General features: G+C 47.3%; 1 protein-coding gene across 1 annotated transcript in view; it reads right to left on the bottom strand.

The window, feature by feature from the left end:
* LOC138574636 (mucosa-associated lymphoid tissue lymphoma translocation protein 1-like) overlaps nt 1-25,123 on the bottom strand; it is a 294,117-nt gene extending 268,994 nt beyond the window's left edge. The window contains exon 1 of the mRNA XM_069649421.1: nt 24,868-25,123. The gene's annotated coding sequence lies outside the window, so the exon portion shown is untranslated. The remainder of the gene's footprint in view (nt 1-24,867) is intronic.
* Nucleotides 25,124-26,239: the final 1,116 nt, after the last annotated feature.

The following is a 26,239-nucleotide window of genomic DNA, read 5'->3' on the forward strand; positions in this document are numbered from 1 at the left end:
GAGTCATCGGCGTCTCTGCGGTCTGTAGGTGGCGGGAAACCCACCAGTGGATGCTCCTCGGCACGTCGACGGTCGGGCCATCTCTAGCAGGAGACAAGCGGGTGGCGATGCAGACGAGAGCGTCCGATGATCAATGGAAGTTCTTAGGCAAACGGGAGCACGACGGCTCCGGTCGGCGACAGCGGTCGTCGACAGTGGCGGACAACAGTCCGGATGCTTCTCCTTGGAGTTCCGCAGCAGTCACCTTATCGGGTCGGCAGCCTGTCGAAGGTCTGTCTACCAGGGAGCGTTGGCAAAGATCAGCTGTGCACGATGGTCCCTCGTAGCTCGGGAAGAGGGTGCCTTACCAGGTCCTCTCTGGGTCAGTCCTTGGAGGCACAACATCTTTCAGATTGTGAAAGAGAGCAACAGCAATTCTTCTCATCCAGCAGGTCTTCAAGGTCAAGCTTCAGTTGCTCCAGTTACTCGTCGTAGTGGACTTCAGCTTCTGAACACAATTCCTAGCAGTGAGAGGTCCCCAGATATACTGTTGATCTCCCATTCATTCCGCTGGGTCACACTCAAGCATCCAATCACGACTACGGGCATTCATGCAGGCAGGCAGCCAATCAGGCACACGAGGTATTCAGGCCATTCACTTCTCTCCAGACACTCACAACAAGTTATGTGTATTGGGACAAGTACCGAGCCATTCAACACTCCAAGCTGCATTCATACCGGTTTCGGGCAGGGTTGTCTCAGTCATTGTGTCAACCACCAAATACTAGACACCCACAACACAGAATGCATATTCGTCAAACACTCTATTCACCCAGGTCCCACCCACAGGAGGTACCCACAACATACATCACCGGGAAGGCTCCAGCTAGTCTGACTGGGCCTTCATAAAAACACCATATATGGCACTTCCATCCAACAGCCAGTCAGGGGGAAGGGACAGAGTCAGGGCTTCCCAGGACTTTGGGAAAACAAGATAATGGATAATAGAAAGCAAGAGGCCACAGGGGCCATCTTGTTTTCCATTAGGAATCAACGGATCCCAATGGCAGGGCCGGGGTGTCCCAAAATGGAGGATACTCCGCGCACCTGTCAATTTCAGCATGGAGCTGCCACCAGCCCATACCCTGCTCTGCGGGCCACCCACAGGCGCCCAAAAACATACACTAGGCGCACAGGGTTGTACCCCCACCCATGGGTGCCATAAGGGTATCCCACAGGTCCGTTCACCAAACCAAAAGAAAGAGAGCTGCACCACCAGGAGTCCCATATGAACTCCTGCACGAAAAACACGACAGAACACACGATGAAAAGCAGTAAAGGACAAGGATACGGAGGCCCTGTCCCTCCGATGCATTTCCAGCATCACATTGACCAATCACTTATCTTCCTTGAGGGTGTGTGTCAGAGCCAGACTTTGTGAAGCTTCATAAGTGCTTGTAAACCCCGCCCCTTCCTACCATGTAATCCTGCTGTTTTGCTTACAAGTAGCATGGGGCAGGCCACAAGGGACGGTTGCCCCTTTCGTCCAGTGCCTTCCTGTGAGTTTAATATAACAGAACGTCTTCCCTAGTGGTCTATGAGGTATTCATTTATATGGCCTTTATATAGGCCTCTCTTTATTCTTTTAAAAGTCGCTTGTGATTTAGTGGGATTTTCATTACTAAGGACTGCGGAAGGCCTGTATTTATCAACAAAAATCTCTGGTGATTTAGTGAGCTCTGTTTCAATGCGTGGGATGCAGCAGACACTTTCTGCTGGACCTCTGTGTTGCTCCAGGCTACAGTGTTAGTCTCTATGCAACTCCGTGGCAACTGTCGGATCTATGTGATCACTGCGCCGCCCGTACTGCCAACGATGAAAATGCCAACTCCCATTACACTGAGGTGCAGTGATCAGATAGATCACTTTGCCCGCATCCCCTGGCCTGCATACTCCTACCCGCTCCCCCCCACTTACCTTTATGGCAGAACACTTCTGTGTGCACCGCCGACTCCCTGCTATCCCGGCGGCGTCAGTTCCTCCCACTTACGTGGGTCGGAGCGGACGCCGCAGGGTCCTTTATTTATTTTGTTACTTTCTTGTCCCCCGCTTACCACAATGGTAAGCGGTAGACACCCCTGAAAACCCGACTCCCATAACAGTGACCAACGGGAGCGGGGGACACTCAGTCCTAGTTTCTAATGTAGCAGGCTATACACATAATATGCAATATGGTTAGCTCAATGGGTTTATGCACCTACGCATGTTTTTGCTCACTACACTACACGGCACCCTGTAAAATAAATGAAAATAAAAGAAATGTTTAGCACCCCCAGGTTACCTCTTTGGTAAACCGGGGTGCTAATAGCATTAGCCCCCCATTCCAAGGGCTGGAATGAGGGGGGTAACGGCCGAAAGCCCTCGTTATAGGCTCTTGCTTCGCTCGGGCCGATAACTTAGGTCCGGGTCCAGCCCTTGGAACGGGAGTTAATGCTATATTATGTTTTTAGGCAGAATGTATACCAATGGGTTCATTAAATAAGCAGTGCTTTGAGAATAAGCATAGTCAATCTAAGTGTGATATCGAGGAGTCCCCTACCGTGCTCATAACGCCAGTAATTTCACTGTGCACTCAGTTTGCTAACTTTTTAGCTTTTGCTGGGGAGAAAACAGGGTTTTCAGTCGTTTCCGACCCCTCCAGTTTGGTCATAGCAGACCACACAGGGGGTGCAGGGCTCTTCTGAGTATCGGAATGTTGTATAGGAATCGCAGGAGAAGCGACCTGACCTCCGTTTCTGCTGCGCAGAGCATTGATCGTACAGTCACCAAAATGAGATAACGCTCTGTGACAAGGCTTACCTGGTATCAGAGAGGAAGAGCCGGACTGACTTGAGAAAATGGCAGCGAGCAGGATAAGGGTCAGCTAAGGGCCTCTTTCCAAGTTGGCTGGTGCAGTATTAACGTGCTGTTAATAAAAATAGGACCTCTGAAGCCGCTGGCCTGGCTTAGGCAGAGCATTTGCATTGCTCAGCGGCATGTGCACTGTGTACCTTGAAGATTGCCTTCTGAGAATGTCGCCCTGTTGGAACCTCTGTACTGAGTGTGTCAGAGTTCACTCTGGGAAATGCAATCCAGTGTCACCTGTACAGCATCAGGAAGTGTGCCTGCTGGCATGATGTTGAGTGTACCTATACATATACATATGAAGGCAAACCGGGATGTGTGATGGCAGTAAGGAGGCATATTACGGCTGTTCCTCGGCATATGGTGGCTGCTGCTGGGTATTAGATGCTGCAAACATTATTAAAGTCAGAGTTACATGATTTGACTTTTTTTGTCACAACTTTTACTACTTGTGTTTCTATCACTCCCACCTTCCCCAGATAAGGAGTGGTGCAAAGTCAGGATTACAACACCTGTATTTGAGTGCCACAGATGGCTATTTAGGCTTAGACAATTTTAATGTAGGGTCACAAACACCCTAAAAAACCTCAGAGCAACACAGAGTAAAGATGGCACAGAGGCAAAATGAGCGTTACAGGCCTTTTCATGGTGAAGAACGCCCATTGCCCCCTGTGTGGTATATTGACGAAATGGAACTGCCCTGGGGATAGCTCAGGCCGCGGTTATGGGGTCTCCGCCAGAATAGACTCACCTCAATATCTGGGCACTAAACGAATGTAGGCGGACCCTTTGGCACAAGCTTGGAACCCTTGTGGCATCACAGGCACACGCCTGTGGACGGAGCACTAGCAAGGGACAGTTTACTTTGATCACCAAAACTGTAAATGTAATGGATGGACGGTTTTTAATTAATCATAACTACTAGTATTGCTCTGGGCAACCTTCCAAATCGTTTATTTTAGATCAGTCTTTAGCAAACAGTCTTGTTCCTGCTATCAAACTAATGTAATAGTCATGTCTGCTGCACCAGGGAGGGAAGCAGCCTAGCCAGATCTGCTAGGCTGTATCCTCTGTATGGCAATGCATGTAAACCCAGATATGGATGGCCTTCTCAGCTAGATGCAGCTTGATTCTCTAGGCATAGCAAGCAGGAGCCTGATGCATTAGCATAAACAAACTAAAACCAAAAAAAGGATGAGTAAGGCTGTGTATGCCAAGTGACCACTGCCATTGCCCTGGGCAGCCGTCCATACATGTGTGTGCAAATCATTCCTGATCTTGCCACCCACCTGAGCAGCCTGATCTAACTGCTAGGCCACAAGGCAAAACATGGCTAGGGTTGCTTGTGTTAACATGTAGCGGGGACATAGCCCGGCATTTAGAATGGGCTGCCGTTTGGTGGCAGGAAAATATCCATTTGCACATGCTGGACCCTTCTGCAAGCCTCAGAAGTGGTAGACATTGATGACATGGCTAGCTGCCGCATACGCCAATTGTGTGGTATCGAGAGGCTGCCTAGTTTGCAGAAATCGTGCTGCTCAAGACCCAGTTACATTAATTTGCATTACTCGTTTGATTTGTAAGGATGCTACCCTACCAAATCTAATTTCTCATGTAACAACCCTTATTCTTGTTAACCTACCCATAAGTAGGCAAAGTAACTGATAAGTGAAATATACTGTGTAAGGCGCCTGTGTTGGTTGATGCACCTGTTGCAGCAATTTATGTGAAAGCTGCAGGTCCTGCATGCTGGATCAGCCAGCCAGCCCTACAGATAAGGGTTTATCGGCCACTTTTACTCCCTACAATTAGGCAAATAATCCCAAAAAATAAAAATCGAGAGTAAAAAATAATCACAACAACAAATGTGAAACAGACACCTATGACCCTGCGCCTCTGCCTTCACTCACACAGATCCACGGATATTTTCGGACCAGCAGTGCACTACCACAGGAAGAAATTGCTATTATTACTGCCTGATCGGAAGAAGTGAACCTGTATCTTTTAATGTCTATGAATAACTAAGTGCAAAGAAATAATTGTTACAAAAACATTTCTGTTTCCTGGTAACACATTTTTTATTGCTTATGAAATAATACCATTGGGAATTGGGCTTACATTTCTACTCCCTAAAAAAATCAATTTAACTCCTGACTTTAAAAAATAGGGAGTAAAATACTCCCACTTCAAAATATCATCTGGAGCACTGAAGGCAGCAAAGCATTTAATTCTTCTGAGCCTGAAAGAATGTGTAACACGGAGTGGAGCCGTGATCCCCTATCTTGGGAAAAGGGGGCAGGGAATCAGGAAACAGAGCGGGAGAACTGGAGAAAACTACCCAGGGCTCGACAAGTAGACAAGTAGAAGCAGCGGGGACCTCCTAGATATCCTGGATGTGGGAGAGAGGGAAGATGCAATAAAGCAGGGTGAGGCAGTTGGCAAACCTCAAGCCTAAGCAATCCTCCCCAAGCCCAAGACATGTGTACCTCCTCTCTCATCAACTGTGTAGCAGGTGGGGAACCCATGGGCAGCAGCCGCTGACTTAGGAAGAGGGAACGGTAGAATGCATTACGCTGTTTGAATCCTGCAGAGTCTGGGCCCTGGCGAGCCCTGTCTCCCACCAAGGCCCATCACCCACCATCAGTTCTTCCACCTTCCAAGAAGCTACTTAGGACCCCAAGCCACCTTCAGGCAAGCAGCGCTGAAGAGGACTTGCCATTCAGCTGCTCCCCGCCCCTTGAACCTCACCACCTCCACCCTCCTCCAGGACCTTTGTCCTCTGTCCTCTGGAGAGCAGTTAAATGGGACACGCGTCATAAGTGATGCTTCAATTGGATAATCATTGTTTCTGACATGACCCTCATAAGTTCTAATGCTTTGGTGATAGGAACTGTGTTCTTCTTATGAAAGGTCACACAAAGCTCCAATTAGCCCTGGAAGCATCAACCCACTCATGTAGCGCTGCCACTTAAAAGAGCTGCACGTTGAAAGGGCTGCCTGAGGGAATCAGCGCTTCTGATTAAGAAAAAAGGAGAGGAGGGTGCACCAAAAAAGGTATGATAGAAGTGTGCCTGCTTCTCCTTTGTTTCTTAATCAGAGGTACTGGTCACCTGCACGCAGCCCTTTCACTGTGTGGCTTTGTTGGGTGAAAGGGCAGCCTGAGACGGTTGGCAACTCAGATTAAGAAACAAAAGGAGAGACCGGCACATTTCTATCATACCTTTTGGTGCACGAGCCTCTCCTTTTGTTTCGGAATTACAGGCTCTGACCCCTGTAGGCAGTATTGCCTGTTGGGGTCGTAGCCTGTGATTAAGAAGTAAAAGAAGAGGCGGGCACTGCAAAAGGTATGATTGTGCCTGCCACTTCTGCTTGGCTCCCATTGACCGAGAGCAAACCAACGTTCAGCCCCTATGCTCATCCATACTTAACCCAGGCCATCCTGAGTTCCTCATCACCTTTAAAGCACTGTCCAGTGCCACCCCAAGCGAGAGCATTCTTTTAAGACAATTATACAGTGATGCTCAAAAAAAGTATTAAAATGTCTTCTTAATTTCATCTACGCTTATTTGATACGTACATAACATGTTTTGCTTCTTGTTTTCATCGCATCAAGCAAGCATGGAGGAGGCTGCTGATAATGTGAACAGGCCCCGCCACTCAGTTGCTCTGCACACCACCCGTTTCCCACCTTCCAGGAGGCTACTTACGACTCCAGGCAGACAGCATTGAGGAGGCTGATGGTCAAGTGACCAGGCCCTGCCACCCAGCTAATCCCTGGCACCAGTTTTCCCGCCTCCAAGAAAGCTACTTAGGACTACAGGCTTGCTCCAGGCAGACAACATTGAGGATGCTGCTGGTCACATGTCCAGGCCCTGCCATTCAGGTGCTCTGCCCACCACCAGGTGTCATGGATTCCAGGAGGCTACTTAAGGGCAACAGGCCTGTTCCAGGCAACATAACTGAAGGAGCACTCAGCTGCTCCCCCCACCACCTATTTCATAAGTCATTCTTAGGCGTCCTCATTACTGACGTCCTCCATAGAGGACGGTCCCAGACATGCACCTCACCTGTTTGTGCCTTTACATACCTAACACGGCCAAGGGCCAAACCTGCAATTCATCCTTTCACCTATAAAGTAGTCACCAAAAGACATCACCAAGTTTCTCCTCCCTCCACAGCCAATCCCACCCTTGCTAGGGTTCAAACGGCCAAGCGCCCTGGGCAGCCCCAGCAAGCTACCCTAGCGAACCTCATCACTATCACACTTGCCTCCATTCAACATCCACGGACCACATGTAGATGCCTCCTCATTCAGATAAATGCTCGCTCAGTAGTCGCTCATGCCTCGGAGATCGCTGACCTCATCTTGTACAACAACAACCGTGATGCTCTCTTCAACAAAACATGATTTACCCCATCCTCCACCCATGTTTTCGGCACCCTCCTACACACTGGCTACTGCATCCAACATGCCAACTGGTCAGGAAGGGCATGAGGTGGAGTAGAAATTATTCCCAGGAGCGAATGGCCATGCCCCATCATCCCCTCTGCCACATCAAGCTTGTTTGAAACACTCGCCTGTGGGTTCCCTTTATGTCACAAGTGATCTATTACCTTCCACCTCATCTACAGATCACCTCACATGAGTGACTCTTTCACTGATGACAACTTCAAATTACTCTCTTCTGGCAACTTAACACACATTAATAATGTCTTTCTCTGAGATTTTAATATGCCAGAGTCTTACACCGACAACTACACTCAAAGTGCACTCTTCGCACTGACCAGATCCGTGGGCCTTAAACAAATTGACCTCCTCCCACACATAACAAAAGCAACACCCTAGATCTAGTTTTTACATTATCCTCCTGTGCAGAACATCTCACATTTGTTCAGGCTGACCAATCCGCCATCCCACTGTCGATCAACTAGTCGACAACGGCCCACAAAGCTCAGGCTAAATGCCCCCACGCTCAGCGCCGCTCATTCAAAACCTTCCCGATCGATTCTAGAATGGCTGGCAGTCGAGTAGCAGCTTAGCTCAACTGCTCTGGACCTCTCCCTGAAGAAATTTATAAAGACATTGGGCCTCATTACAAGTACTCCGGTCCGGAATTAACACTGCCGGTAAAACCATACCGGCACAGTTTCCATGTCCGCGCAATCAAGACCCGCGGCCCCGGTAATAGCACCACCCTAAACCGCCACCGCGGAAATAGGGTTCCCGTTAAGTCCGTCTGCACGGAAACCCCTCCGTTACCGTCAACACGAAACACCGTGAGCATCACAACTAGCGCGGACACGGAAATACCGGCAAAAAAATGGCGTAAATACCGTGATCACGGTGGCGGAACCGCCGCCACCGCGAACATGGCGTTATACACTGCCTGCTGAACTGAATCAGGGCACAGGTGCACCAAATCAGCCCAGCTGGACCTAGCAGGCCACTGGGAGCCTACAAAAGGGCCACACCCAGCCCAACACAACACAGAACCATGCAGGCAGCAGGTCTAGTAGCACTGGGACTGGGCCTACTCATCCAACAGGCAGCACTGCACATGGTGGCAGTAATGGCGCAGAGGAGGAGGCGTAGGCGGAGGAGGCGCAGGCGGCAACCAGCCAACCCTGCAGCTATGGCAAACCCCATTGCCCAGCCAGCCCGACCCCGCCGCCAGCCACCAATACCACGCATCAGGGCCTCACCCTGGAACCTCACCCCAGGACAGATCCACACCCTATACCGGCTGGACCGCGCAACAATCCTGGACATCACCGCCATGATTGTGGACAACATCAGCAGCCTAATTGACACCCCCACCGCCATCCCCCCCCCTCTTGAAGGTTGTCTCAGTTCTGCATTTCCTTGGCACTGGCACCTATCAACACACGGTTGGTGAGCTGCACGGCATATCACAACCGTGTTTCTCAAAAATCCTGGTACAGGTACTGGATGCCCTGTTGCGCCATGTGTCGGAACACATAGCCCTACCCCGCACCCTCCCCGAGGTCATTGCCACCAAGTTGGCCTTCCATGCCATAGCAGGCATGCCAAATTGCATAGGCGCAGTTGACTGCACCCACGTCGAGCTGACAGTACCACATGCAATTGAGGCGGTGTTCCGCAATAGGAAACAGTATCACTCTTTGAATGTCCAGATGGTTTGTGATGCCATGCAACTGATTACACACTGCTGCGCACGTTTCCCATGCTCATCACATGACTCAATGGTACTGCAGAATTCCACGTTGCCACGGTACATGGAACGCTATGCCGGACAAAGCACATGGCTATTGGGTGAGTACAGCTGACGATGCTACAACCCTGTCGGAGTGGTGTGTGTGTGTCCAGGCCAATGAGCATTGTGAGTGTGCCGCTGTGACCGCACATGCATCACCCCCCTTCCATCTACCAAATACACAGCGGATGCCAAACATCATGAAGGAAGACATGACAGGGCACCACAATGTGCCCGTGCACACGCTGCCACAGCCAATCCCGTCACTGTCCCATGAACCCTGTGCCACTGCAGACACCCACCCTCAATTGAAACACTGCCCCAAAAAGCATGAGAGGCGTGTAAATGAGACGACGTGTATTTACTACTTCCGTACAGTGGAGTCACTCTGCCATGTGTGGACAGCACTGCACCATGACATGCACACAATCAAATGTCACCCGCAGGGCACAGTAAACATGCAAGTTAATGTGTAGGCCCATATGCAGTCAGCGACATACCTCGTGATGCCCAAGACATACCTCCATACACTGCATGGTACATATGCATGAATGAATGATGATACACGAATGCACAGCAGCAGATGAGGACATGATGCCACAAACACTGACATGTTCCCCCATCTACATCCCATGTAGGTGATGCGGGATATGCACTCACGCCATGGATGATGACACCTGTACGGAGACCAAGGAACAGGCATGAAGAGGCATACAATAGGGCACATATCCGCACACGTGGAATGATTGAGATGACATTTGGACTGCTGAAGGCCCGTTTCCACTGTCTGAGCAGATCTGGCGGATCACTGCTGTACAGCCCAGTGAAGACGGGCAAAATCACGCTTGTATGTGCCATGCTGCACAATATATGCCTGCGCAGGAACATCCCAATGCCACCAGACGCAGATGAGGAAGATGGGGATGGGGATGGAGATGGGGATGGGGATGGGGATGGGATGGCACCGCCTCCCCCTGGGGGTCCACATGATGGCCAGAGAGCACGGGATGCCCTGATTCGCATTTACTTTTGAGTCACAGCACATTCACAGAAATGCACAAACATGGTGACGACAATGAATTAATAGTTGCACTGCAAAATAAATGATCAATGTCCACACATGTATGTCTTGATTTGAAATGGTGATGTATTGATGTGATAACAACAGGGAAGAAGGTGCATTGGTTAGGGAAGCTGTACACCCGGGGCCACCCACCACCCAAACGTGCCCACCCCCACCCAGAGCCCATTGTCCAAACCCCCAAAACTACCTACCCCACCACCCAAACGTGCCCACCCCCACCCAGAGCCCATTGTCCAAACCCCCAAAACTACCTACCCCACCACCCAAACGTGCCCACCCCTCTCACACCCTTGTAGTCCACATGTGTCCTGCACTGCCCCACACACATGCCATCACTTCCGTGTGCGCTTCTGTGCCTGTGCAACCTTGCCCGAAGGACCCGTTAGCCTACTCGAGCGCCTCCTTGGACTGGCAGTAGTGGAGCTGGATGGGGTGGTAGTGTTTGATGGGCCAGAATCTGGGATTGAGGGCATCCGTGCCAGATTTGCCTGTTGGCCAACCAACATGGCCTCTACAAGCCTGGAGGTGTGTTCGTTGCCCTCCCGCACATGGCGTGCAAGGGTCACTATGGTGCTCGCAAAGCGTCCAATGGACCTCGACAGGCGACGCACTGAGGCGCTGTAGCTCTCCCTCTGCAGCCTGGATTCCTCTAGCTGCCTCTCCACCAGCTGGGTGAGGGTAGCCTGCTGGTCCTCCATCCGCTGCATGCGGGCATTCAGTTCAGCCATGGATGGGGTGGGCGACCTCATGGGACTCCCCAGTGAAGTGGGGCTGAACCCCAGCTCATGGAAGGAGCCCAGGTCTTCCAATGTGGGCATCTCCCCCTGTGGCCCCGTTTCCGAGTGCTCTTGCGGGGCACTGTTATCACTGCAGGCCGCCCCCTCTGCAGTGCTGCTGCCTTCGGTGTTGTGTTGGGTGTCCATGATAGGTTCCCGTGGCACCTGTCTAGACTCCGCCAGTGTGGAGACGGTGGGGATGTCGGTGGTGGTGGTGTGCCGCACATCTGTAGTGGCTGGTAATGTGGCCAGAGGTGCAGAACTGCCGGCAGCATCCTCCTGTGTGGTGGCGGTGGCTAGTGTACTTGCTGATGCAGATTGGCTGGCCTGTTGTGCAGTATCACTGTCACTTGAAACGGCTGTGGGGACACAAAGGGCATGCAATTAGTGTTGTTGTGGTGGCAGATGGGTGCATCACATGCGTCATTAAGATTGTACATTGAATAGTGTTTGTCACATGCATCTGATTGCTGGTGTCTGCATTCAGTGATATTGGTTGCCATACGGATCATGATGGGTCCTTTGGCCCACACATGCACTGCCTGGGGGGGGGTTGTTAATGGGTCCTTTGGCCCACACATGCACTGCCTGGGGGGGGGTTGTTAATGGGTCCTTTGGCCCACACACGCACTGCCTGGGGGGGGGATGTTAATGGGTCCTTTGGCCCACACATGCACTGCCTGGGGGGGGGTTGTTAATGGGTCCTTTGGCCCAGTACTCACAACTGCATATTTACATGTGGCATTCATGTTTGGGCACTTACCGGCATCTGCAGGTGGGCTCACTCCTGCCTCAGCCTGCCCGATCCCATGGATTCCCTCTAGGTGGAGGACGCTGCTGCAACGCTCCTCCCATGCTTGCAGCCTCAGTGGGGAAGGGGGTCCTCCGCCTGTCCCACTGCTGCGTTGGCGGTGCGTGGAAATGAGGTTGCGTACCCTCAGCCTCAGGTCGTCCCAACGCTTGTGGCAGTCCTTCACGCTCCTCACTGCCACGCCCACGGCGGTGCACTTGCGTGCAGCTTCGGCCCACACCTCCTTCCTCCGCTGCTGTGTGGCACGCCGTTGGTCGGCGCTGAACAGCATCTCAGCATTGTCCACAATGTGCTCCGCCTCGCTGAAGCGCTGTTTGCGCTGCCTCTGAGCAGGAATCCTGGCAGACATGCTGGTGGTCCCTTTTGGCTTCTCAGAGTTAGGATTGTGCTTGTGCTGGCTCTGGATGGCAATGGATTGTGCTTTTATATGATGGCCGCCTCTCTGTTTCCTGTTTTGGCGATCATGGTATTTCCGGTTCCGTGTCCGTGGTGGCGGAGGCGGAAACGGGTTTTGCGCCACTTGTGGCTTCGTTATTTCCATTTCCGTGGGGTTTTCCGTGACGGCGGTAACAACGTTTCCGAGTCCGTGTGGTGCGCGCGACCGACAGTGTGTAATCGGACGGTTTTTCCGCAACCTTGCGGACACGGAAATGTTTTTACCGCCGTCACGGATTTTGCACGGTCCCGAACTGGCAGGTTGTAATGAGGCCCATCGTCATGAACTCTAAGAAAAAGATTGCTGAAGCCGAGAACCCTGCCTCAAAAAAAACCAAGCAGGTCCCTGAGATGGAGGACACCCCGAGCCTGTCTGACGTCTACAAAACTATTCTTAGGGTGGCCCAGGATGTGAGTGAAATCAAGCTGACTATGGCTGAGTTTAATCTGAAGACTGGTCAACTGGATGGCAGAGTCACAGACTTGGAGAAATCATCCTTGACTATGAGCTCTGAGATTGCAGGCAGCTTTCAAGCATATAATAACCTGAAGTCTGACTTGAAGAGAGAAATGGAACAACGATTGGTTTTGGAGTTGAAGCTCAGGGCTAAAAACATCAGATTGGTTGGAGTGGAAGATCCGGCAGGAGATGAAGAGGATTTACCTTCCCTGATTTTTCAGGTTTTTAGGGAAAGTTTCCATTGCCTCACCGTTAAAATGGAAGATATTGACAATGTCTTTAGGATTGGAAAGCACCATGGAGGCAAAGCGAGGCATGTTTTGATTTCCGTTTGAATCAGAGGTCAAAAGAGTGTTTAATGAAAGCTGCTAGGATGACTGGGAATGCCTCCTTCAAAGGTAAATCTGTTTATTTATACCCTGATTATCCCAAAGAAATCCTGCTCTTGAGGAGGTCATTTAGGGGGGCTAAAGACATGGCCAGACAGCTGTCTCTGCGTGCATTTCTTAACAGAAATAATGTTTTCACCATGGTATTTCCTGAGGGGGAAAAAAGCACTTCTGACCCTGTACAAGCGCTGGATTGGCTGGAGACGTATAAGAAAAGTGTCCCTACACCTGCTCTGACTAATGATCACGTTTGATTTAACAATACATCCGTTTGCCTCTTCCCCCAATGGATCAGTCTTTTGATTTTACATTTCAACCTTTTTCTGCAGTATGTTTTAATTTATTTAAAATGGCGCCGGTGGCCGATGACTGTTGGCATTTCGAGTTTTTTTTTTTTTAAATCGATTTAGAACTTCCTCAACGTTCACTTACTTGGATTCCAGGCCTCGGACGGAGCTCAGCTTGCTTCCGGCATTTTTAGAAGAAAGGACCCGCTCGGAATGACGTATGAAGCACATGTCAGCTGATCCGCCCGGCGTCTTCGTACGAAAGGAACACACCCGATGCACTTCCGCTGGTGCTCTCGGTGCGGGGAAGCCCGGAGCGGATCGTTAACACCCAACAATGGGCTTTGACTCATTCTTTAGCGGCGCGGGTGATTCCCGAAATGCACGGATGGCACCTTCGTGGTATTACTGGATCGGATTGAGGGAAGGGTTACTGGACCAGCTCGAGGAGCGCCTGCAACTGTTAATACGGATCGGAGGTGTCTGTCTTACCGAGGTACTTTGAAGCACTTCCCTTTGGCACTATGTATTCATTTATGGGGTCATGCCGATATGTCAAGGGGCTCCGGCTCTCATCTATCGGACCGCTGGGCTTTACTTTTGGACTCTTTTTAAGTGGATTCCACGCACACGCTCTGGATGTTTCCTTTTATCCTAGCGTGTGGGCCCGGCACTGACTTTCCTGTTACATTTTTCCCACTTTTTGACTGGCATGTCCGTGTCCTATACTCCATGTTTTCTCCCTAATGTTTAAGAGTATGTTACCCTTCTTCATTGTGTGGGCATCCTTGTTTGGGATATTTACTTCCAGATTAAGATATGTTGATAGCTTGGCTCACTTGATGTTTATTTTGGGGGAAGGGGATTGCGGGTACATGGGAATTTTGGATGGTTTGGGGTACAGTAGTGCCTTCCAGTTTAATTTTATGAAGGTTTGATGTTATCGTTCCTGGGGGCGGGGGATGGGGATAATTTTAATCTCTTTTTGATGATCTTCACTGCACCTCCTTGCTTTGTGGGACTGAAGGCACTATCACATATATGGTCAGTTGTAGTTGTTTAGTTGATGCGGGTTTAAAAGTTGGTAACCTTCATGATAGCAATAACTTTATTTTAAAGATTATTTTATGGGTTCTCCTAGTCAGGTTAGTGTTAGGGATATTGTGGGGAGTGAGACGGATACCAAGTGCGTAGTTTTCACGTTCATTAACAGGCAGGCGTGCGGCATCTCCTAATGCTCAATCCTACATTTTGTGGGTTGGCTCTAGGGTCTGAAGGTAGGGGGAGAGTGAAGTAACTTCCACAGAACTACAGCTAATACTTCATGACTGCTAGGTACTTCTGGCCTGAACTGCATGCCCATGAACGCAGTTTACATATTGTTGAGCACTTTCAATTCAGTCAGGTTGAAATATCTGAATTTGATTTCTGGTTCCGGGTTCCGAATTAGCATGTATGAGTATGGGACACATAGGGCCTCATTACATAAATATGGGGTAGGGCTTACCGGTTGCTTTAATAGTTGTTATTTATTTACACGGTTTGACTCATCTCTTGGGGGGTGGAGGATTATGGACATTTGGCGGTTTTCGGTTACATGTTATGATTATTCTTAGTATGCTTATCGCTAATACTTTAATGTGTTTTTTATTGGATATTGGGAGGGGTCCTGGGATTGGTTCTGTGTGTGGATTCATTTGTTCTTTGAGCTGAACAGACTTCGCAGTCTTATCTGTTCTTTTGGTTTGTTATTTTATGTTTTTGGTTCATTTTCATGTTTATTTTCTTTTTCTTGTTTCTTTTCATTTCCTTTTTATTTTAGTTTTGCTTTGGATGTTCCAGATTTTCTAGTTACAATGCCTTTTTGCACAGGTGGGACCACTAACGACCTGTGCATTGTCTCTTGGAATGTTAATGGGGTTAATAATATGTTAAAGAAGAAGAAAGTTTTTCACATATTACAGGATATGCATGCTGATATCTGTTTTTTACAAGAGACTCATGTTTTGGGAGACGAGATTTCGAGGCTGGAAAGGGAGTGGGTGGGATCACATTGCATCTTCCTTCCTTATGGATCTTCCTTCTCGTCAAGGTCGAGGGGTGTGGCCATTCTGATTCGTAAGAAACTGCCTGTTAAAATCTTGAGGGAATGTGCGGATAAGGATGGCAGAATGATTGTATTGCTGGTTGAGATTCAGGGGGAGTTGTTAACCCTCTGCAATGTGTATGCTCCCACAGTGGATGATGGCTCCTTCTTCAGAATGGTGGCACAAACCCTTTTAGATTTGAATAACCCTAATATTCTGCTTGGGGGCGACTTCAATACGGTAGTTGATCCTGATCTGGATAGAAGTCAAGTCAGGCGTGTGTTAAGTTGTGATCATCATCATCAAGCACTTCATTCACTCTTGGAGGAACATGATCTGAAAGATATGTGGCGTTTGGAGAACCTAGACAAACGGCAATATAGCTTCTTTTCTAGTGCGCATGGTGTGTTCTCTAGATTGGATATGATTTTTTCTGGTGGGAATGTGTCGGAAAGTGTTGTATCAAGTAGTATTGGCAATATTTTATTGAGTGATCATGCCCCCGTTGAGATGCATTTGAGACTTAAATTTCAGTGCAAAAGGAGTTTCTCATGGAAGATGAACACATCTATTCTGTTAGATGATGACATTCTGGAACGGATTGTTTCGGAGGCAAATTATTTTGTTTCGGAGAATCGCTCGGAAGAGATCAGTGTTGAGAACACGTGGGAAGCCTTTAAATGCAGTATGCGTGGTGTCTGTTTAGGGCTGTCGTGTGGTAAGCGAAAAAAAGGAGGAGTGTAAGAGGCGTGATCTAGATCTACGTATTAGTGGGATCTCGAGGGATCTGATTGCTTGACCCGACTAATTTGGTTTCTTTGGCAACTTTGAAGAAACTTAAAAAAGAAATGGAGGACTTTTTGACGATGAGGGCTGAACGAGGCTTGTTCTATTCAAAATGTACATATTTTGAGAAAGGGGAGCGTTGCGACAGATTGTTGGCAAACAGGTTGAGGAAAAGGATTTCGGAATCTGCAATAACGTCTATTATTGACAAGGATGGTAGAATTACATTTGATCCAAATAAAATTAACTTGACATTTCGTGACTTCTATGAGAATCTGTATAGCAATGAGGCGGGTATTACCGGTTTGGGTGAGAACTTCTTTGGTAATTTGCCAATGCTGACGGTATTAGATGACGATCGTGATCTAATTGGTGTTGAGATTTCGGTAGATGAGATCAAAGGAGCGATTTCCGCGCTGAATACAGGCAAATCCCCGGGTCCTGATGGCCTCCCTTGTGAGTTTTATAAGATTCTTCCGAACTCAGCCTTGGAACTCTTGAGAGACGTGTATGTATCTAGCAAACAGACTGGGATGCTGCCTAAAAGTACTAATCATGCTTCTATTTCGGTATTTTTGAAAAAGGGTAGGGATTGTAATCTCCCGGCCAGTTACCGTCCGATCAGCTTAATCAATACAGATAATACGATTCTTGCCAAGGTCCTGGCTATGCGCCTGGTGCAATTTTTGCCTAATCTGATTGGTGAGGAACAATCTGGTTTCATGAAAAATAGGCGTACCTCTAGTAACATCAGAAGATTATTACTTATGGCGGATAGAACGAATCGAGATGCTGCTGTCCTTTCGCTTGATGCGGAAAAGGCGTTCGACAGGGTTAGTTGGGATTACTTGTATTCTGTACTGAGGAGGATGAATCTGGGTGAGGAGTTCATTTCTTGGGTTGCTCTTTTATATTCCAGGCCGACTGCTGCCGTTAAGACTAATGGTGTAATTTCAGAACCCTTTTGTTTGGAACGCGGCACGCGTCAAGGTTGTCCTTTCTCCCCTCTGTTGTTCATTCTGGCAATTGAGCATCTTTCTGTTTGCATCAAACATGAACCAGATTTGCACGGGGTGGGTTGCTGGGGTATGGTACAAAAGGCTTGGCTTTATGTGGACGACCTTCTATTAGTACTGGAGAATTTGCAGGTGTCTTTGCCTAGTTTGATGAGGCTGTTATCGGATTTTCATGATTGCTCGGGCTACAAGATTAACCGTTTGAAGTCTGAAGTGCTGCCCCTAACGAATGGTTGTGATAAAACCCTGGTTACGGGACAGGGGTTTACGTGGTGTGGGGAACGCTTGCGTTATTTGGGGGTATGGTTGACGTATCCTCTTTCCAGGATGGTAGATGAGAACATGACCGTGGTTATTCGTGAATGTAAATCGGATCTAGAAAGGTGGTGTTTGCTTAAGCTCTCTTTATGGGGTAAAGTCAATGCCCTGAAAATGAATACAACACCCAAAATCAATTTTGTGTCTAGCATGCTTCCTTTGAAGATTAAGAACTGCTACTGGAAGGAATTGGACCGCCTAGTTCAAGAATTTTTGTGGGACAAAAAGCCACCAAGACTTAGTATTTGAAAGTTACAGCTTCCTGTCCATTTAGGTGGTCTTGGGGTACCGAATTTTCAGGCCTATCATTTGGCCTTTTCTGCCCATTCTTTTGTTCCATTTTTGACAGGTGAATTAGACAGCTGGGCGGTGGCAGAGTCCAGCGCTTATGGGCCGCTGGGCCCGACAGCCTTGTTGACCACTAATACCAAGATTCCGGGTGGCAATTTGTTGGCAACGTCATTTTTGCGTGATTCATGGATTGCAGTTTGGTCATTGCTTGATCGGGATGCGTTCAAAAGCAGGAGTGCCTCTATCTGGTTGAATCATAGGATCAGGGACAATTTGAGGACTGTTTTTTGGCCTGAATGGTTTTTGATGAATATTAAACAGGTTTCTGATTTGGGGAATGATGATTGATGGTTGACTGCCGCAGAGCTGAGAGAGAGATGGAATTTTTATGGTTTATCGGACTCTGCATATAGACGGCTAAAGAGGGCGGTTGGTGAGGTTGACTGGTCTGACTCTTTCGATGTGTGCGCTTTGCTGACAGACTCTAGTGGGAAGTGTGGCGGCCTGGCCAGTCGGCTTTACAAGCTAATGGTGTCACATTTTCGAAGTAATGACAATTTACGGAGAGTATGGAGTGAGAAAATAGGATCAGAGATTGATTTGGATGATTGGCAGAATATGTGTAGTAATGTATCTTTGTGCTCTCTGAATCTAAGTGAACGTTCTCGACAGATAAAGATCCTGAAGCGGGTGTATTGGTGCCCTGAAACACTGCATAAAAGAGGGATGTCTGACAATTCTAACTGTTGCGGGTGCGTCCAGGCAGTCGGTTCATTGGAACACATGTTGTGGGATTGTGTGAGAGTCAGAGATTTTTGGAGTGAAGTTTGTAATGTGTGTGACAGGATTGCAGGAGGTGGTTTGGTTCTTGATTTTAGGACGGTTATCCTGTGTGATGATTCCGGGTTGGGTGATGTCAGCTCAGCCCACAAGAAGTGGTTTTTTCGTGCATTTATTGTGGCCAAGAGGTTGATTCTCCGCGGGTGGAAAGGGCGGGAATCTCCTTCCTATGGGGAGTGGATCCAGGAATTGCAATGCCTCTCACGGACGGAGAAACTTATTTACAGATTGAAATGTAAAATGTCGACATATGAGAAGATTTGGAACGTGTTCAATGACTTCTTTTAAGTTGGTTATTTGTTTTTTTTTTTCCTCTTGTTTATAATTTGGTTTCTGTATTAATGTAGTGGCTGATATGTTGTATATATTGTATATACTATAAATAAACATTTAAAAAAAAAAAATCAAAACCTTCCCGATCAATGAGCTAGAAAGAAACGTAGCAGACTGCTCGATGCCTTTGTCCTCCTAGAATTATTCAACAACTCTGCTATGAAACTGGTGGATACTCATGATCCCCTAAAAACAAGCAGAGCCCAGAGAAATGGTGGCACAACCGCAACCCTGCAGAGCTCACAAGCCTCAAATCTCTCTGTGCCAACCATAGGATTGTGATCTCCTAGGACAAAGCTGCTTACTATGCCACCAGTGTTGTGACAGCCACTAACAGGAGCAAATGCCTCTCTGAAGTAGGAAAACATAACAACAAAACCCTCACCCCATCTTGAGGTGCGAGCAGCTCAGGAACAATGCGACAGAATCAGCAACTTTTTAAAAATAGACAAAATTGGGCAGATCATGGAATTGGTCACCCCAGTGTTAGCCCCCTCTGCACCCCAACATGTACATTTCCCCTCTGGACCGAATTCTCTCCTCTCTCTCTCCCAGACTTTCTAAAAATGCTGACCTCTCTGAATTCCACATCCTACGATGAGAATATCATCCCGGCCACCATCATTAAACAATTGATGAGCCAGCCACTTGAACTCACTCCTCAGCGTCACAAATCACGCTCACTGCAGGATAATTTCCTGACACCCTCAAGACTGGTTTCATGTTACCTCTTTTTGGAAAAGAACTACCATAGACCAGGTGATCTAGTAAACTACCAGCCCATTGCAAATCTCCCTACCAGATAGAATTGAACGACTACATCTCTGTAACGATTATCAGCAGAGGTTCTGTCCCAAGTGAAGCATTGAGACAGCCACCATCCAGGTGGTGGGCGACACCCTGCAAATCATGGGTAAGGGCGACTCATGCCTCCTCGTCTTCCTTGACCTCTCAACTGTATTCAACACAGTTGACCACCACATCCTCTACTTGATCCTTGCCGACAGGATGGGATTCTCTGACATTGTCCTGAATTGGTTTACCTCCTAACTCTCGAGCAGCCACCAGGACATCAAGCTGAACATGTTGCATTCTAACCAACTGATAGTCTTGTGCAGAGTAACCCAAAGCTCCATCCTCTCAACAATCCTTTTTAACATTTACATGGAACTATACTCAGGTGTACATGAAAGTAAAAAGCCCACAGCCATAAATTGTCTCTGTGATTACCTAGCCATCATCCAGTCCTGGATGTAGATTGCTTGCCTCAAACCTACCCCTCCAAGATAGAATTAGTCCGCATTGATCCCTCCGCTAAACAACAATTTGTCCAACAATGGCTCAATGATATGCGCCTAGAAGAATTTGATCTGCAACTCTTAGACTCAGCAAAATCCTTAAATGTTACCATCGACAGCAGTGTGTCCTTCAAGAATCACATAGCCAAGAAGGCCAAAACGGCTTGGCTCCCAATGCCCACCCTTTGCAAAATCAAACCCTTCATCTCACAGTAGGACTGATGCAGGAAATTAAACAACCGACTAGAATCACAACTCGTCTGCAAAGAGAGGACCCACAAAAATTGTTTTCTTTTCACACTCCCACGCCCTTTAGAACTCGATGCTGGTATTGGCACGAAATGTCCCCATAATTCCCCAATTTTGCAAATCTCTCAAAACGTGGGTTTTTGAACACCTGACCAAGGACTAACCCCAATGGACGTGGAGGAACAGACTGGAACTCAAAGTACTGAGCTACTATTAAAAGACAACTGCTCCACGTTGGCTCTAAACAATAAAATACAAATAAAATTGCATCGGGAAGCACTGCCAGGGACGTCATTTGGGGGTCGCCAGAGGTCGCAACTGCGACCTCTGAGGTCTCTCTGTGACCTCTGTGGTCACCCTTGCGACCTCTAGAAAAAAATAAAAAAAACTTTATTTTTTTTTAATGTAAGCTCATGGGCTGTGGTCAGCACCATGTAGCTCTTTAGTTCTGGAGAGGCTGGCTTTCTTGTCAAAGCCCCTTAAAAAAAAAGAAAAAGAAGAAAAGGAGTGACACAAGTCTAACAATTTAAATAAGAAAGATTAGGAATACCAAATAATGTGTCTTTCTGGAATTCTATACAATAATTGCTAGACTCATTAAAGGTTTATTTCAGGCACACTTCAGGGGGTGAGTCACTGATTTAGTCTGTTCTTAAACGCCTCAACTCAGCCTTTAATCCTTATGAGGTCGATAAATGAGTACCAACACAGGTTGGGTGATATTGGGTGTATATTTTTTCTATATAAAGCGCTAAAGCGTAAGTGCTATATAATAACACATCATTATCATTTGGTCATGGACGTCTGCTTGCATTCACAGTAATTTGGTAATATGGGCCTATATACACTGATCTTAACGATACATATGGCGATCCATTCTTGTATGAAATGTACATCACATTATAGCGATATCGTAACCATATTTTTTGTAGTGTACAATGCTATGTGATAGCACTTCCTGTTTTGTCAACAGGTGAAAGCTCGCGCTCCATCGCATCCCACAATGTCACTTTGGGGTGGGGTCAAATGACATCACATCCTGTGATGTCACCAGGGGGTCAAGGGTCGTGTGATGTCACTTCCGCTACCCCTGGCATTTTGGTGAAATGACGTCCCTGAGCACTGCTATGCCAAACAATGACGACAAGAAAAATGTGTTATGTTTTGTTGTGCGTCTTTAAATGTTGAAAGAACATTTGCAAATACTGTGGCTTTATTTTGCATTCTAGTACTTGGATTCTTCCACCAAAGATGAATAAAATAAGGCTAAAAATATCTTTTAACCATTTTTTTTTAATTATTTGTATTTTAAATATAAAGGAACACAAAGGAAGCAACAAAGTAAGTTACAAACATCTCAAGCAAATAGGTACAGTATATACATTAGATCAAGAAAGCAATCAAATACTTAGGAAAGAGAACAGATAAAATAAAAGAGGGAAAGGCAATAGCTGAGTTAGGGATGCAGATCATTAAAAGCACTCCAGATCTCATTGTATCTGTGTTGTTCTTTTGCTTGGAAAGACACTGGGCCTCATTACAACTTTGGCGGTAGCAAAGCACTTAATAAGGGCATGGCTGCCACCAAAACCGGGTCTGCGTTCCCTGAATGGGGAATTACTGGGCCATTCCAAGTTTGGAGGGTCCGGTAATTCCTCCTACAGGGAACCCGGGCCCGGACCTTCCCCATTTCCATTTGAGCCCCCATAGGGCTCAATGGGAATGGGTGAGGAAGCTAACAACGGGCCGATTACGACCGGCCCATTGTTCACATCGGGTCCCACTAAGGAACCTCGTAATCTTGCGGAATGGGTTTAACGGGTCCGCCACCATTAGCAGCGCCCATTAAACCATTCCGCAAAGGTTATAATGAGGCCCTCTCTCTCTCTCCTAGAAAGGAGTGACGAACCCAGCAGCCAATCATCAACGGAGGGGCTAGAGTTACTCTTCCAGAATTTCAAGATTTGTTTCTTAGCCACCAGGAGAGCTCGGTAAACCCGGATGGGCCTACCAACAGACAACCCACTATTGGAGGGAAATACACTCATCACAACAACCAGCAGAACCCAGGGGTAAAGAGAAATGCAATAGTAAGTCCATATGTTGGAAAACCCTGTCCCAAAACAGTTGAACTTTCCAACATAACCAAAATATATGCACGGTGGAACCCCATTACTTCTACAGTACCAACAGGCATTATCACCACACAATTTACAGGACCACAGTTTTCATGGAGACCAATATATATATAGTGAGTGATCTGCTGTCGCGTACAGCGCAGGTCCAACCTAACCAGACCTGTACATATACAATTCCACTCAATGTCAGTCAACTTCTAGCACAAGTCGGAATCCCAATTAACTCTACCAAATTGGGAGGTCAAAGCGAGCTCAGAGGGCATAATAAGCTTATATAGAGTGGAAGCAGAGAGAGAGACATAATTTTCGATACATGCAAACCCGTGGGCGTGGCATGCAAGGTGACATTCATGTGAGAAAATATTTCTACAAAAAGGTCCCATAACATACAATAGCAAAGATATTCATTCAACTGCAGCCTATATTTAAAACGTAAGAATTCAAAGTCAAGCCTATTCTGACCATTGTGGACCTGTCCTATCCTCCAAATGCTATATTCCTGCCACAAAACCCACGCAAGAGTGAAATTGTCCACTCTCACTGACAGGTTCTTGCAAACCAGAATCTGCACAGAGCAAATATTTCTCAGCTGAAATCTCATTCCATCTTTTCCACTCCTTTACTGCATGCTTTATAAATGGCGAAGTCAAACTAATCAGTAATCGTTTTTCCGCATGTAAAGGGGTATTAAAAGGAGCTGGAGAAACAGCCCCTCTCTCAATGCAAATCCAATTTGCACAATCAACCTGATCAAGTGTGAGCCAGTGGTGCAAAGTACGCAACGTGAATGCAGGATGGTAATGTCTTACATTAGGACAACCAAAACTCCCTTAATGCACAGGGCTTCGAAGAACATCTTTCGGGATCCGTGCCCTTCTTTCTTCACCCCAAAAGAACCTATTCAGGTATTTATTTATATCCAAAAGCAAGAGCGGTAGAGGAAGCATGCTAAAAACATATAACTTCGGAAGTAGAGTCATTTAATCACACTGGCTTTACCCCAGAGAGTCAATTTCAGTGTCTCCCATTTACAACATAGCCTATCTGCATTTTACATACTTGCCAAGTTGATCTAGAGACGATTTCATGACCTATACCTTTTAAGTCCTCTATAAAATAGAGTAGTCTTGAAAGACAAAGCACACATTTCTATCAAGAGCTGGATTCTGTGTGGTAAAGTGCCTAAGTTGCAGTCTGCTCTCAAACCCCGGCTTCAACACTTCCTGGACGGTCCATCTCATCTCATTGTGCCTTACCTGCCTACATTAGAAATCCCTAGAAGTATTTTAGTTCACATTGTATGCCATTCAAAAAAATCCTTCGTCATGCTATTGCCTCGCAAATCCTAGAGCAGGCCCTGGCTCTTCTCCAACTTTTGGTATGTGCCATTGCCCCAAAGCTTACGAAGAACGCCACGTTTCTCGTTTACAATTCTTTTCATGGCGCTAGTCACCATATCAGCTATCCTTAAGCTTTGTGCTTACATGAAGGCTTTAACGAATTAGAATCTTGTATGAAAACAGGGTCCCATTGGTATAGGGCACTTCTAAAAGGTTGCTCCAAGAACGACGGTGTAAGATCACACCTCATGTAAAGTGCCAGCGTAAGAAAAGCAAATAAAGGCAGCAAAATAGGGGCGAGGGATGCAGCATGGTTTTTTTAAAATCTGTACACTCGAACTTTATTTTTTGCTATGTATGCTGTATAGCAAAAAATACATAGCGTGGGCATAGATATCTACAGTATGGCACGTGTTGCCACTAGCGGTTGCTTTTTAATCTGAATCTAATTTGGTAATCTAAATTTGACCCAAGTGTTCCTTTGTGGCATATTAGACGTGCACTTGGAAGTGAATGCTTATTGTGGGCACGGTGGCACCCCCCTCTACGTAGGGGCATAACGAGGTCGTAGGAACTCTGCCCTGGGTTTCGATTTAATTGGCCGAGGTGTTCATTTGCACTAAAATCCCAGAATAGAAGGGTTTGTCAAACGAAATCTCGGTACTTGATGCGTGCTTCGTGACATTGAGTAGTGGCTATTTTGTACTAATAACACGAGTACAGTTTGAACCTGGCGTGGTAACCGTTACAGGCAGAAGAGGTGTGGCAAGAAACACGAGCCACAGCAGTCTGTGGGCAGACAGCACTCACATGGGCAGAAGGCGCGCCTATTCCACTGCTTTCTCCAAGGAGCCGCATGTCCCGCTGGCCAGGAAGGTCGGATGGTCGGCTGGCTATTCGCAGGACCAACTGTGCCTTGTGTTGTGCGCCTTTTGCTCGATGGACTTCCTGCCTTCACTAAAGGCCGAGTTAAATCATCTCGGTAAGGAGAACAGGAAGCTGGCGCAGAACGCTCACTTTCTGCATGGCAGAGCACAGGCTTTCACTTCCTCTTATTTCAACCGCCCTCAGACAGTAAACGCTGCTCCCTCCCTTGGTAGCATCCAAGTGGCCGCGCTGTCGTGCGTGACACATTCACGAGTTTCAGCTCCACAGTTCTTGCATGCTGGGACTTGTGGTTTAGTTTTTCCCCTTGAGAAGCATGGATAGTCACGCTCGCAGTAGACACTATGGGCGAGAATCTAAAAAATAAAAAAGTGGGCAAATTTAAGACTCACAACAGATGTGCAACAGATGCGCCTAATTCACAAAAGTGTGCATCGCAAAGGTGCAAAAGATGCATAACGTGGGAGGAAAGCATGCAAATACCCCACATTAAGCATGCACAGGGTGAGTGACTAGAGCTAGCGAGCAAACATGCAACACAACTCTGTTTCACAAAACTAGACCACAGAATTTGCACACAAAAAATAGCCCTTCAACATTTTTCATTTAAAAATTGAGCAAGTGACCTAGCTAACCAAAGAGGCACCACATGCACCCTAATCACATCCAAGTACACAGTTATAAAGCACAGAGAGACAGGTACACATTCCCAAAGAGGCCAGTCTAGTAGCCATCATCCTGCTGCATGGACTGATGAGGAGAGAAACGATATTATGGGACGAACCCGCTGATGAAGAGGTCACCCAGAGGTGCCGCTTCTCACCCCAGATCATACTGGAGATGGTGAGTCAGTGAGAGGGGTCCCTTATCACACCCATGGCAGCCCATGCCTTACCACCACTGGTCAATGTACTGTCAGCTCTGCATGTCTTTTCAAAAGGCTCCTTCCAGACCACCAGTGGTGTCATGGTGATGGTATCATAGTCCTCACTTTCCCAGGCCCTACAGGTCTCAAAATAACTCTACATTTTCCAGGGTACATATATGTATGCCTCATAATACATTACTAGGCAGGATTAGTGAGGTCATTTTAAAACATGTGGGTCTCATAGGACTGCAGCCAAATAACACTTATACAGGAAGTAGAACACTTTGCATGTGACTGTTTAGCAATCACACTGCTGGTTTTTACACAGTTATGTGAATTACATGCATATTCCTACTCTACATCAACACAATCATAGACATTGCTCTACAATATTCTGGAATGACATAATGGTACACACTCCCATGGGAA

This window comes from Ambystoma mexicanum, chromosome 1p, assembly GCF_040938575.1.
Source record: "Ambystoma mexicanum isolate Mex_15411 chromosome 1p, UKY_AmexF1_1, whole genome shotgun sequence".
NCBI lineage: Eukaryota > Metazoa > Chordata > Amphibia > Caudata > Ambystomatidae > Ambystoma > Ambystoma mexicanum.